The following is a 12,354-nucleotide window of genomic DNA, read 5'->3' as shown; positions in this document are numbered from 1 at the left end:
CCTTCCGGACACGGGACGAAGTCTTCAATCTTGTATCTTCATAGTCCAGGAGTCTGGCCGAAGGTATAGTCCAGCTATCCGGACACCCCCTAATCCAGGACTCCCTCACTAGCCATAGACATGAGTTGTCATTTAATTAACAAGGTCACATCATTAGAGAATGATGTGATTGACTTGACCCATTCTGTTAGCATAGCACTTGATCGTTTAGTTTGTTGCTATTGCTTTCTTCATGACTTATACATGTTCCTATGACTATGAGATTATGCAACTCCCGTTTACCGGAGGAACACTTTGTGTGCTACCAAACGTCACAACGTAACTGGGTGATTATAAAGGTGCTCTACAGGTGTCTCCGAAGGTACTTGTTGGGCTGGCGTATTTCGAGATTAGGATTTGTCACTCCGATTGTCGGAGAGGTATATCTGGGCCCTCTCGGTAATGCACATCACCTAAGCCTTGCAAGAATTGCAACTAATGAGTTAGTTGCGAGATGATGTATTACGAAACAAGTAAAGAGACTTGCCGGTAACGAGATTGAACTAGGTATTGAGATACCGATGATCGAATCTCGGGCAAGTAACATACCGATGACAAAGGGAACAACGTATGTTGTTATGCGGTTTGACCGATAAAGATCTTCGTAGAATATGTGGGAGCCAATATGAGCATCCAGGTTCCGCTATTGGTTATTGACCGGAGACGTGTCTCGGTCATGTCTACATTGTTCTCGAACCCATAGGGTCCGCACGCTTAAGGTTTCGATGACAGTTATATTATGAGTTTATGAGTTTTGATGTACCGAAGGAGTTCGGAGTCCCGGATGAGATCGGGGACATGACGAGGAGTCTCGAAATGGTCGAGACGTAAAGATCGATATATTGGACGACTATATTCGGACATCGGAAAGGTTCCGAGTGATTCGGGTATTTTCGGGGGTACCGGGGAGTTACGGGAATACGAGGAAGAAGTAATGGGCCTCATGGGCCAAGTGGTGGAAGAGAGGAGGCAGGGCGCGCGGCCCTCCTAGCCCAAACCGAATTGGACTAGGGGTCCGGCCCCCCTTTCCTCTTTTTCCTCCTTCTCCTTCCTTCTCCTTCTCCTCCTTCCTTTCCTCCTCCTAGTAGGAGTAGGAAAGGGGAGTCCTACTCCTACTATGAGGAGGACTCATCCTCCTGGCGCGCCCATAGAGGGCCGGCCGGCCTCCCCCTTGCTCATTTATATACAGGGGCAGGGGGGCACCTCTATACACACAAGTTGATCTCTCCCAGCCGTGTGCGGTGCCCCCCTCCACCATATTCCACCTCGGTCATATCGTAGCGGTGCTTAGACGAAGCCCTGTGTCGGTAGCAACATCATCACTGTCACCACGCCGTCGTGCTGACGGAACTCTCCCGTGAAGCTCTGCTGGATCGGAGTTCGCGGGACGTCATCGAGCTGAACGTGTGCTGAACTCGGAGGCACCGTGCATTCGGTACTTGGATCGGTCGGATCGTGAAGACGTTCGACTACATCAACCACGTTGTGCTAACGCTTCCGCTTTCGGTCTACAAGGGTACGTGGACAACACTCTCCCCTCTCGTTGCTATGCATCACCATGATCTTGCGTGTGCGTAGGAAATTTTTTGAAATTACTACGTTCCCCAACAGGAGCATCCTCCGTCCTTTCTTGTCTATGCAAAAATGTCGTGTTTGCTGATCTGGGGCATGCGGTAGTACTGCTCCTAGGAGCAGTAGTACCGCAAGCCCATACGGTAGTACCAGCCTCTGGTGCGGTAGTACCGCAAGTGCCCACGGTATTACCGCTTCCTTCGAGCGGTAGTACCACGCGAGCTGCTGCTATTGAGGTAGTAGGGGCGGATGTAATTTTTTACATCCGCGCCCTACGCGGTAGTACCGTGCGCTTTGACCAAGCTCAGCAGCTGGCGTGGCAATAGGAGCGGATGCAATTTTTTACATCTGCACCCCACGCGGTAGTACCGCTCCTGGCTTGCAGTACTATCGTGTCGGATTTTTGCATAGATCCCATCTCAGCGGAAGTTGCCACAGATGTATCTTTATATGTCCGTGCCTTCCCAATATCTGGACCATCCCTGCCTTGCAGTAGTACCGCAAGGGGGAGAGGTAGTACCGCGCCAGCGGTTCTACCGCCCTCTACCTCACAGCTTCAGGGTTGTTCTGGTTTCTGCTGCTCGGGCGGTAGTACCGCGGGGCACTGCGGTAGTACCGTGTGCCCTTGTGGTAGTACTGCGTCCCCGGCGGGGTAGTACCGTGCCACGCAGGCTGAGTTGGTGGATAACGGTTGGATTTGTTCTTCCACTATACAAGGGGTGTCTTCTTCTCCGAGTTGACTATCTCTTCCATCCCCAAGCCCCATTATTGCTCCAAGCTCCATTTTCCCCCGATCTCTCTCCCTAGCCAATCAAACTTGTTGATTCTCTAGGGATTGGTTGAGAAGGACTAGATCTACACTTCCACCAAGAGAAATTTAATTCCCCCACTCATCCCTTGCGGGTCTTGTTACTCTTGGGTGTTTGAGCACCCTAGACGGTTGAGGTCACCGCGAAGCCATATTCCATTGTGGTGAAGCTTTGTGGTATCGTTGGGACCCTCCAATTAAGTTGTGGAGATAGCCCCAACCTTGTTTGTAAAGTTCCGGTCGCCGCCTCCAAGGGAACCAATAGTGGAATCACGGCATCTCGCATTGTGTGAGGGCGTGAGGAGAATACGGTGGCCCTAGTGGCTTCTTGGGGAGCATTGTGCCTCCACACCGCTCCAACAGAGACGTACATCCCCGCAAAAGGAAGGAACTTCGATAACACATCCTCGTCTTCACTGGCTCCACTCTTGGTTATCTCATGCCTTTACTTGTGCAAGCTTATTCGTGGTGTATCCCTTGCTTGCTTGTGTACTTGTTCTTTGTGCATCATATAGGTTGCTCACCTAGTTGCATATCTAGACAACCTACTTTGATGCAAAGTTTAAATTGGTAAAGAAAAGCTAAAAAATGTTAGTTGCCTATTCACCCCCCCCCTCTAGTCAACTATATCGATCCTTTTAGATGTGTTATTCTCAAGATGAGTGTTTATTCACTTGTCATTACATGAGAGTACGACAAAGGTATTAGGGATGCCCAGTCCCGAAATGAAAAATGAATTTACTTTATGTTGTCAAATAATAAATTCCTTGGAAAGTGTTGGTATGGAAGGCACCCGTGGATACGTTTAGCCATGGAAAGTGAAAGTATGGTAGAAAAAGGAATAAACTTTATTTTCTGTTTGGGAACCGCCTATGATATATCTAGCATGGAAAGTATTGGCAACTACTCGATCGTTTTCGTTGACAGGAAAAGCATGCCACCCAAAATGTTTTATCTCTATCTTTTTCGCTTTGAGCTCTGGCACCTCTACAAATCCCTACTTCCCTCCGCGAAGGGCCTTTCTATTTACTTTATGCAATTTTTATTTTTACTTGAGTCTCCATCTTCTCTTATAAAGCACCAACTAAGGGGCACTATGATCGTACTTGAGCATTGGGTGTAGCTAATATGCAAGTGTGTTTCATGAATGGATCAATGATTCAGCATAATAGGCCAGGGATATTTTGAAAGACATGGTTGTTTGTTGATATGCTTGAGTATTAAAGTCCAATTGCTTTGAACCATATAAAAGTCCAATTGTCCATGCTATAAAAGAAAGAATATGTGATGAACATGTTAGGCGGCATTCCACATCAAAAATTCTGTTTTTATCATTTACCTACTTGAGGACGAGCAGGAATTTAGCTTGGGGATGTTGATACGTCTCCAACGTATCTATAATTTGTTATTGTTCCATGCTATTATATTATCATTCTTGGATGTTTTACAATCATTTTGTAATCATTTACATTATTTTTGGTATTAACCTATTGACATAGTTCCCAGTGCCAGTTGCTGTTTTTTTTTGCTTGTGTTTTACATCGCAGGAAATCAATATCAAACGGAGTCCAAATGCAGCAAAACTTTTTGTGGAATTTTTATGGACCATAAGACACCCAATGGGCCAGAGAAGCACCTGTGGTGCCCCGAGGGGGCACAACCCACCAAGGCGCGCCTGGGCGTGCCCAGGTGGGTTGTGCCCACCTCGGTGGCCTGCCGCATCGCCTCTTTGCTCTACAAATACCCCAATATTCCAGAAACCCTATGGGAGTCGACGAAAATCAATTCCAGCCGCCGCAAGTTCCAGAACCACCAGATCCAATCTAGACACCATCATGGAGGGGTTCATCATCCTCATTGGTGCCTCTCCGATGATGCGTGAATAGTCCTTTGTAGACCTTCGGGTCCGTAGTTAGTAGCTAGATGGCTTCCTGTCTCTCTCTCTCTCTCTTGATTCTCAATACAATGGTCTCTTGGAGATCTATTTGATGTAACTCTTTTTGTGGTGTGTTGATCCGATGAACTTTGAGTTTATGACCAGATCTATGTTTTTATCCATGAAAGTTATTTGAGTTTCTTTGATCTCTTATATGCATGATTACTTATAGCCTCGTATTTCTTCTTCGAAACTTTGGTTTAGTTAGGCCAACTAGATCGATTTTTCTTGCCATGGGAAGAGGTGCTTTGTGATGGGTTCGATCTTATGGTGCTTGATCCTAGTGACATAAGGGGAAACAACACATATGTATCGTTGCTATTAAGGATAACAAGATGGGGTCTGTTTCTACATAAATAGATCTTGTCTACATCATGTCATCGTTCTTATTTCACTACTCCATTTCTCCATGAACTTAATACACTAGATGCATGCTGGATAGTGGTCGATGTGTGGAGTAATAGTAGTAGATGCAGACAGGAGTCGGTCTACTAATCTTGGATATGATGCCTATATAATGATCATTGCCTGGATATCGTCATAATTATTTGAAGTTCTATCAATTTCCCAATAGTAATTTGTTTACCCACCGTATGCTATTTTCTCGAGAGAAGCCACTAGTGAAATCTACGGCCCCGGGGTCTCTTCTTTATTATATTTGCCTTCACGATCTATTTGTATTTGCTTTTATTTTTAGATTTATTAATCCAAAAATACCATGCTGCAATTTTTATTTATTTATTCTATCACGCGTTCTCGCAAGATCTATTTATCCAATCTACTATAATTTTACCTATCTTTTTACCCATGAGAGATTGACAACCCCTCTCTTACGTCGGGTTGCAAGTATTTGTTCTTTGTGTGCAGGAGCTGTTTACGTGGTGTTGTGTGGTTCTCCTACTGGTTCGATAACCTTGGTCTCATCACTGGGGGGAAATACCTACCGTAGTTGTGCTGCATCATCCATTCCTCTTTGGGGAAATACCGACGTAGTTCAAGCCGCATCATGCTACAACCGATGTCATGGGGCTGCCTGGACAGCCCTGTGGGGACAAATGAGGCTAATCGCCTGGAATTGCCGGGGTTTGAGTAATGGCCCAGTGATTCGCAGTCTTCTGGAACTCCAGAAGAAGGAGGACCCCGATGTTCTGTTCTTGTCGGAGACAAATATGGAGCAAAGAAGGTTGAAGTGGTTGAGGTGGAAGATGAATATGACATGCATGATAGCGAAAAACTGTGAGGGCCAAAGTGGTGGATTAGCGATGTTCTGGAAGAAGGATGTTAACTTGAGAGTTGTGTGTTTTATGTCCAAATACCATATTGATTATGAGATAACCGAAGAGGATGGTTTCAAGTGGAGGTTTACGGGCATCTATGGTGAATCAAAGATGCAGGAGAAACATAAGACATGGAGGCTCCTAAGAACTCTGAAACATCTGAACCATATACCATGGCTTTGTGCTGGTGATTTCAATGAAGTGTTGCATGAATGGGGAAAAGAAGGCAGTGTGCCAAGGAGTCAAGTGTACATGGAAAGATTTAAGGAGGCATTGGAATTTTGCGAGTTGGGAGACCTTGGCTTTGTGGGAGATATGTTCACCGGGAGGAACAATAGTCATACAGCTGATAAGTATATAAAAGAAAGGATTGATAGAGTTGTTGCTTCTCGGGCTTGGTGCGACCGGTTCACCGTGTCATAAATGGCGACCCCTGCCATTCATACCACAGGTCGATCATAATTGATACAGCAGGTGCAGCAGCTGTTAGACGTGGGTAGAACGAGCAAACTACCCAAGGTTTGAGGGTGGCTAGCTAGAGGAGGAAGGATGCAAGGAGATAGTGAAGAATGCATGGGAAAGGGAGACTATGTTGGAAGGAAAGGAGGTGGCGCGAGCGATGAGAGGCGTAATGCGGGAGCTAATAGACTGGAGCAGGAATGTATTGGGTGATCTGGAGAAACGCATACATCGGGTCAAGAAGGAACTGGAAGTGGTGAGGAGGAAAGAAATCAGCGAGGCGCAGGTTAGGCGGGAGGGCGTACTTCGCTTCAAGATGAACCAACTAGAAGAGCAGCTGGAAACATACTGGAAGCAACAATCTCATGTCAATTGGTTAATGAGAGGAGAGAGAAATACAAAGTTTTTCCATGCTGTAGCCTTGGAAAGAAGAAGAAGAACAAGAACAAGAAATAAAACCAGGACGTTGCGGAGGGAGGATGGTACTATTGTTGACAAGGAGGAGGATTTGAAAGAAGTTGTTACTAATTATTTTCTGAACCTCTTCATTTCACCTACAGGTGCTAGGCAGGATGAGTTGCTGGCTTGTATTGAGCCACGTGTTACCCCGAGTATGAATGAGCTCCTCCAGAGAGAATATACCTGGGAGGAAATTTTCGAAGCCCTACAGAGCATTGGTGACTTGAAACTCATGGCCCTGATGGTATGCCCTCGATTTTTTATAAGCAGTGCTGGGATGTGGCGCGAGACAACATTGTGGCAGAAGTGTTGAATGTGCTGAACGGCGGCCCTATGCTAGAGTGATGGAATGAGACTTGCGTAGTACTCATCCCAAAAGTAAATAATCCCGAAAGCATGAAGGATCTAAGGCCGGTCAGCCTGTGCAACGTGGTTTATAAGTTAATCTCCAAAGTCCTGGCCAATCGCTTGAAACAAATTCTACCAGACATCATCTCCCCAAATCAAAGTGCATTTGTGCCCGGGCGACTCATTACACACAATATACTCCCAGCCCACGAGTGCACACACTATATGAAGAGGAAGACGAGGGGCCAAAAAGGGTATGCAGCTATGAAGTTGGATATGAGCAAAGCTTATGACCGTGTTGAGTGCCATTTTTTTAGAAGATGATGTACAAGTTGGGGTTCAATGAGCAATGGATAAACTGTATCATGTTATGTGTATCTTCGGTGTCATATAGAGTCAAGGTCAATGGGGAGTGCATAGAAGTGATTGTACCACAGCAAGGGTTGAGACAACGGGACCCACTATCCCCCTATTTGTTCCTCATATGTGCGTAAGGATTTTCATCACTGTTGAATAAGACGGAAGTGGATGGAGATTTGACTGGAATTCGGATTTGCAACGCTGCTCCAAGATCTAACCATCTTTTGTTTGTGGATGACTCCCTAGTACTCATGAAAGCTAACCGTGAGAGTGTTATGTCTCTGCAACATGTACTAAAATTGTATGAGGTTTGCTCAGGACAGGTTGTGAATTATAAGAAGTCGTCGGTAATGTTTAGCAAGAACACAAGAGAAGCAAAAGGAGAGAGGTGTTGGACGCTCTACTTATTAGGGTTAAAGCTTGGACTGAGAGGTATTTGGGACTCCCAGTATATGTTGGTCAACCTAGAAAGCAAATTTTAATATTTAAAGGACATGATATGGCATAAAATACAGGGATGGCAAGAGAGATTACTATCAAAGATGGGAAAGGATTTCCTTATAAAAGCATGTGCACAAGCGATTCCGACCTTTGCAATGTCATGCTTTGACCTTACCAAGCCTTTGTGCGAAGAGATTGGGATGATGATATGTGGGTTCTGGTGGGCTAAGCAAGAGAAAAATAATACGATGCACTGGTTGAGTTGGGAACCGCTGACTAAGCCGAAGAAGGATGGCGGGATGGGCTTCCGGGATATATATATATATATATATATATATATATATATATATATATATATATATATATATATATGTGGTTTTAATCTCGCTATGCTGGCCCAGCAGGCTTGGCGCATGCTGTCCAATCCGGACTCTGTGTGTGCCAAAATGCTGAAGGCGAGATACTTCCAAAACACCACCATTCTTAATGCAGTGCCACACCCAGGCATCTCTTATACATGGCGTAGCATCTTGCGGGGTGTGAAACCGTTGAAAGAAGGCATCATATTCCGTGTGGGTGATGGAGCTTCGATCAATATCTGGTCCGGCCCATGGATGAACAAGGATGGTGTACGAACTCACTTATACATGGCGTAGCATCTTGCGGGTGTGAAACTGTTGAAAGAAGGCCTCATATTCCGTGTGGGAGATGGAGCTTCGATTAATATCTGGTCCGACCCATGGCTGAACAGGGATGGTGTACGAACTCCAAAGACCCCTCGTGGAAGATGCTTGCTAACCAGAGTTTGTGAGCTTGTGGACCCGGATACCCATGAGTGGGATGAGACCCTTGTAAGGGACATATTCATTGCGGAGGAAGCAAGGATTAACTTGGCAACCCAAGTCCAGGATGATTATGAGTATGACAGTAAGGGCCAGCTGTTAGGTCAGCCTATAAGCTATACGTACAGAAGAAAGACAAAGACTAGCCAGAGTCACCCAGCCCGCACTAGTATGGCTGGGACTGGAAGGAGATTTGGGCCCTGCCTTGCCAGCCAAAAATTCAACAATTTATATGGCAGTTTGCACATAATAGTCTACCCCTGAAGCTGAATTTGAAACGCGGGGGTGTTGACTGTGACACCTGCTGTGTGTGCTACAAGAGATTGGATGAGGACGGTGGGCACCTATTTCTTCGTTGTAAGCTTGTCAAACCCATTTGGCGATCACTGCAACTGGAGGACATCCGAGAGCAGATGGATGCGTGCAGTAATGCAATGGAGGTGATGCTAGTAACCCTCCGGCTACCAGAGAATAAAAAAAGTACTTGTTGCATGCCTCTTGCGGAGATGGTGGACCTGGAGAAATAAAATAAACGCCAGTTAGCGCAAATGATCAGTGGATGGCCTGCCAGCTGAGATAAATTATTGGGCCATGGAAGCTTCACTACTCTGCAAACAACCTTGCCCTGAACCACCAGCGCAACGGGAGCAGCAATGGAGGAGTCCTGAGGCAGATTGGCGGAAGATTCATTGTGATGGGGCGTTCTTTGCGTCTACTAGGACTGGTGGATCGGGCTTCGTTATCCCGGACCACTCGGACGATGTACGAGGTTCTAGAGCCGGCCGTCTCCACAATGTTGCGACAATAATTTAGGCGGAAGCTGAAGCTTGCGCGGCTGCTCTGGCGGCAGCAAATTGTGGCATGACAAACATCCAGGTTGAGCTGGATTGCCAGGAGTTGGTCAGAGCGCTTCGGGGCAAGGACTCAGACTTGGCAGTTGAAGGTCTCCTCTAGTCCTCTTTAGAGAAATCCGTGACTTCGCCCGATTCAATTTTAATCATGTACTCTTTTCTTTCGCCCCAAGGGCGTGTAATAAGCTAGCACATGCTTTAGCTGCTTTTGGCGCTCGCCATGCTGTTGACCGGGTGTTATGGACTGACGACATCCCAAATGATGTAAGTGTTTGCGAGGCCAGCATTTAGACTAGACCAGTATAGTGTATGGAATAGCAGTGTTCCACCTAAAAAACGACAACATGTGGGTGAGAGAATGAGAGTATTTTCATTTTTTTTGTTTTTTTTTCTTAGCCAGGTGAAAGCAACATACTGGAGGTAGTGCGCGCCCCCTGGCTTGTGGACCCAGCGAGGGTCTTCTCCGGTACTTCTTTGTTTTTAGTATTTTTTTATATATTTCAAAATAAATCTCCCTAAATTTGCACATTATTTTCAGCTCTGGAGAATTGCTATATGTGCAGTAGCTTTTTCAGGTCAGAATTCCAGCTACCGGTAATCTCCCTCTTTTAATATATGTTGCATTTTAAGAGAGAAAAGACATTAGAATTGCATCATAATATGGAATATCTCTTCAAAACAATATAAATAACAATAGGAAAAAATAATGCAAAATGGACGTATCAAAGTTGCTCACCTTGAATATCGATGCCGTTGTGCTTGGGCCACCGGTTGCAATGGGGGCGCGTGACCTCCCCTTCAACTTCAGATAATTCCGAGCTAGGGTCTCAGTGCCATTGTTTGGCTAAGCAAGCGTCCTCCGTGGTGTAATAGTTTTTCATTAGGTCAGAGAGTTTGGCGAACATCCTCAGACGTTGACTGTAGACTTCCCTACTAACCCCTTAATTGTAAACGTTTAGGCGGAATGCTGCTAGGGCTTCCTGTTGGGAAACATAGTAGAAAACAAAAAAATCGCCCTACGATCAACCACGTACACTATGAAGATGCAATAACGGTTTGGATCAGATCGTTACCAACTCTGAGTTGCAGGGGAAGAAGACGAGTCGGAGTAGGTCGTACTTGAAGTCCCTCGAACCGTCGATGAACAATCCCTCGAACAGAAGACCGAAAGCACAACCTCTGCACAATTTGCAAGCGTACGGTCTTCGCGATCCGGCAATGCTTTGTCGTCCAGAGCTAATCGTCGCCAGGAAATTAGAGGGATAAGATTAGAACCACATTGGGCTTCTAATTATGAGGATTAGAGGATCTAGATCTACCTCTAATTAGATCAACTAGAACTAGAACTAGAGAACTAGAGGAGCCTCCAAAAACTTGTGTATCCAAAGGGCCAACTCCTCAAGTATATATAGGTTGGAGGAGAGGGGAGGGGCACCACAGGGGGGTAAAGAATCCTTCCCCCTTTGGTCGGCCAAGGAGGGGAAGTTCCCCTCCAATTCGGCCTCCCATTGGTTTCTCCAAGAAGCAAGGGGGCGCCTCCCCTATGGGGCCCAAGTGGCCCAATATTATTTCCATCACTTGGCCTTTTTAGACCCGTTGATATTTCATTAAATATAAAAGTCTCCTAACTATTATGAATTTAACATCTTCGGAAACATTTTCACCTATATATTATTTATCGGTATTACCTGGTAAACCCCGAAACCCTTCAGTGACCCCGAAACGCTTCCGGTTCCTTTCGAAACTATTTCGAACATTAATGAAATAATTTCATAAATTTTTCTCATTACTCATGTCCTACTAGTACTCAGCAAATCAGGATTTCCTTAAGCTTGTGACCATATAGGTTCGGTAAAACATAGACACGAACAAAACCCCTTTCGTTCAATAATCGATAGCGGAACCGTGGGCATCCATATCGGTCCCTATGAGTACATGAATGACATTAGAGTGAACATTTGGTTATCATGTGCTATTCCCTTAGCTTCGTGACACTTTACAAAATCCAAGGTGAGATATATCGGTATCCTCTTGAGTCATACGCATACTCACTATACCAGTCTCCTCGTTGCCGGTTTTGTTCTTCTTTCTCGTTGACATGTTCCGGCATCCTCGTGACCTAGTCACCTGTATCTGGCCAGACAATGATGGATGCCGTCACACCGAGAGGGCCCTAAGAATATCTCTCCATCGTCGGAGGAGCAAAACCCACTCTTGAGCTATCTAGCCCCTTGTCAAACTTTTCAATGAACCTGTAAGTTGTCGTTATAATCATGGTGTTACAGATGACGTTTGAGCAACCCCAAAGTTCATCGTACGGTAAAAAGTGACTATGATAGTCTCTTGGTCTAAGGAACTAAATCACATGTTAACTTTCCATGTTATAACAATTAACTTGTGACGATTGTATCTTAAAGTCTAACAAATAAGTTTGGGTCTATTCAATATGATCGTTCTACCAACGTCATATTCACAAAGTTGTTTTAGGACTATCGTTACACTTAACGATATCCTAAGATTCGAAAAAACATGATGAACAAAGTAAGCAGCAACTGCACACAAGGCACAAAAACAAGTTGTCCCCAACACGGAGGGTTGTCAAGCCCTCGTGTTGCTAGTCACAAGATTAAACGCAAGTGATAAAGATAATTGATAGCAATGTAAAAAGATAACAAGAGCAATTCTGTAGAAGAATTCGGTAATGAAGGGTGCACCGAGGGGGCCATATAGGTTCACTAGTGACACTCTCTCAAAACAAGCAAGTGACATGATAAACAAATTATAGTTGGGCAGCGATTAAATTTGCAATAATTATATTTATAACTATGATTGTTTATGGTATAATATAAGCATTACGTGTGTGATAAGTAGACCGTTAATCCAACTGCGTCTAGTACTAATACTCCACACCGAAACCGCTATCCGATATGCATCTTGAGGAATTAAGTTTGCAACAAACATA

General features: G+C 45.1%; 1 long non-coding RNA gene across 1 annotated transcript; it reads right to left on the bottom strand.

Moving 5' to 3' along the window:
* Nucleotides 1–8,746: 8,746 nt before the first annotated feature.
* On the bottom strand, nucleotides 8,747–12,031 carry LOC125539689 (uncharacterized). Its single transcript, XR_007296943.2, has 3 exons — nucleotides 10,466–12,031; nucleotides 10,129–10,372; nucleotides 8,747–9,056 (listed from the first exon to the last, which is right to left on the bottom strand). It is a non-coding gene; the product is annotated as an uncharacterized LOC125539689 (long non-coding RNA).
* Between the last annotated feature and the right edge of the window lie 323 nt (nucleotides 12,032–12,354).

Source organism: Triticum urartu, chromosome 2A, assembly GCF_056163025.1.
Source record: "Triticum urartu cultivar PI428250 chromosome 2A, HENAU_Tu73, whole genome shotgun sequence".
NCBI lineage: Eukaryota > Viridiplantae > Streptophyta > Magnoliopsida > Poales > Poaceae > Triticum > Triticum urartu.
Note: the sequence above shows the minus strand (reverse complement) of the source record. Positions and strands in the feature narration are given on the sequence as shown.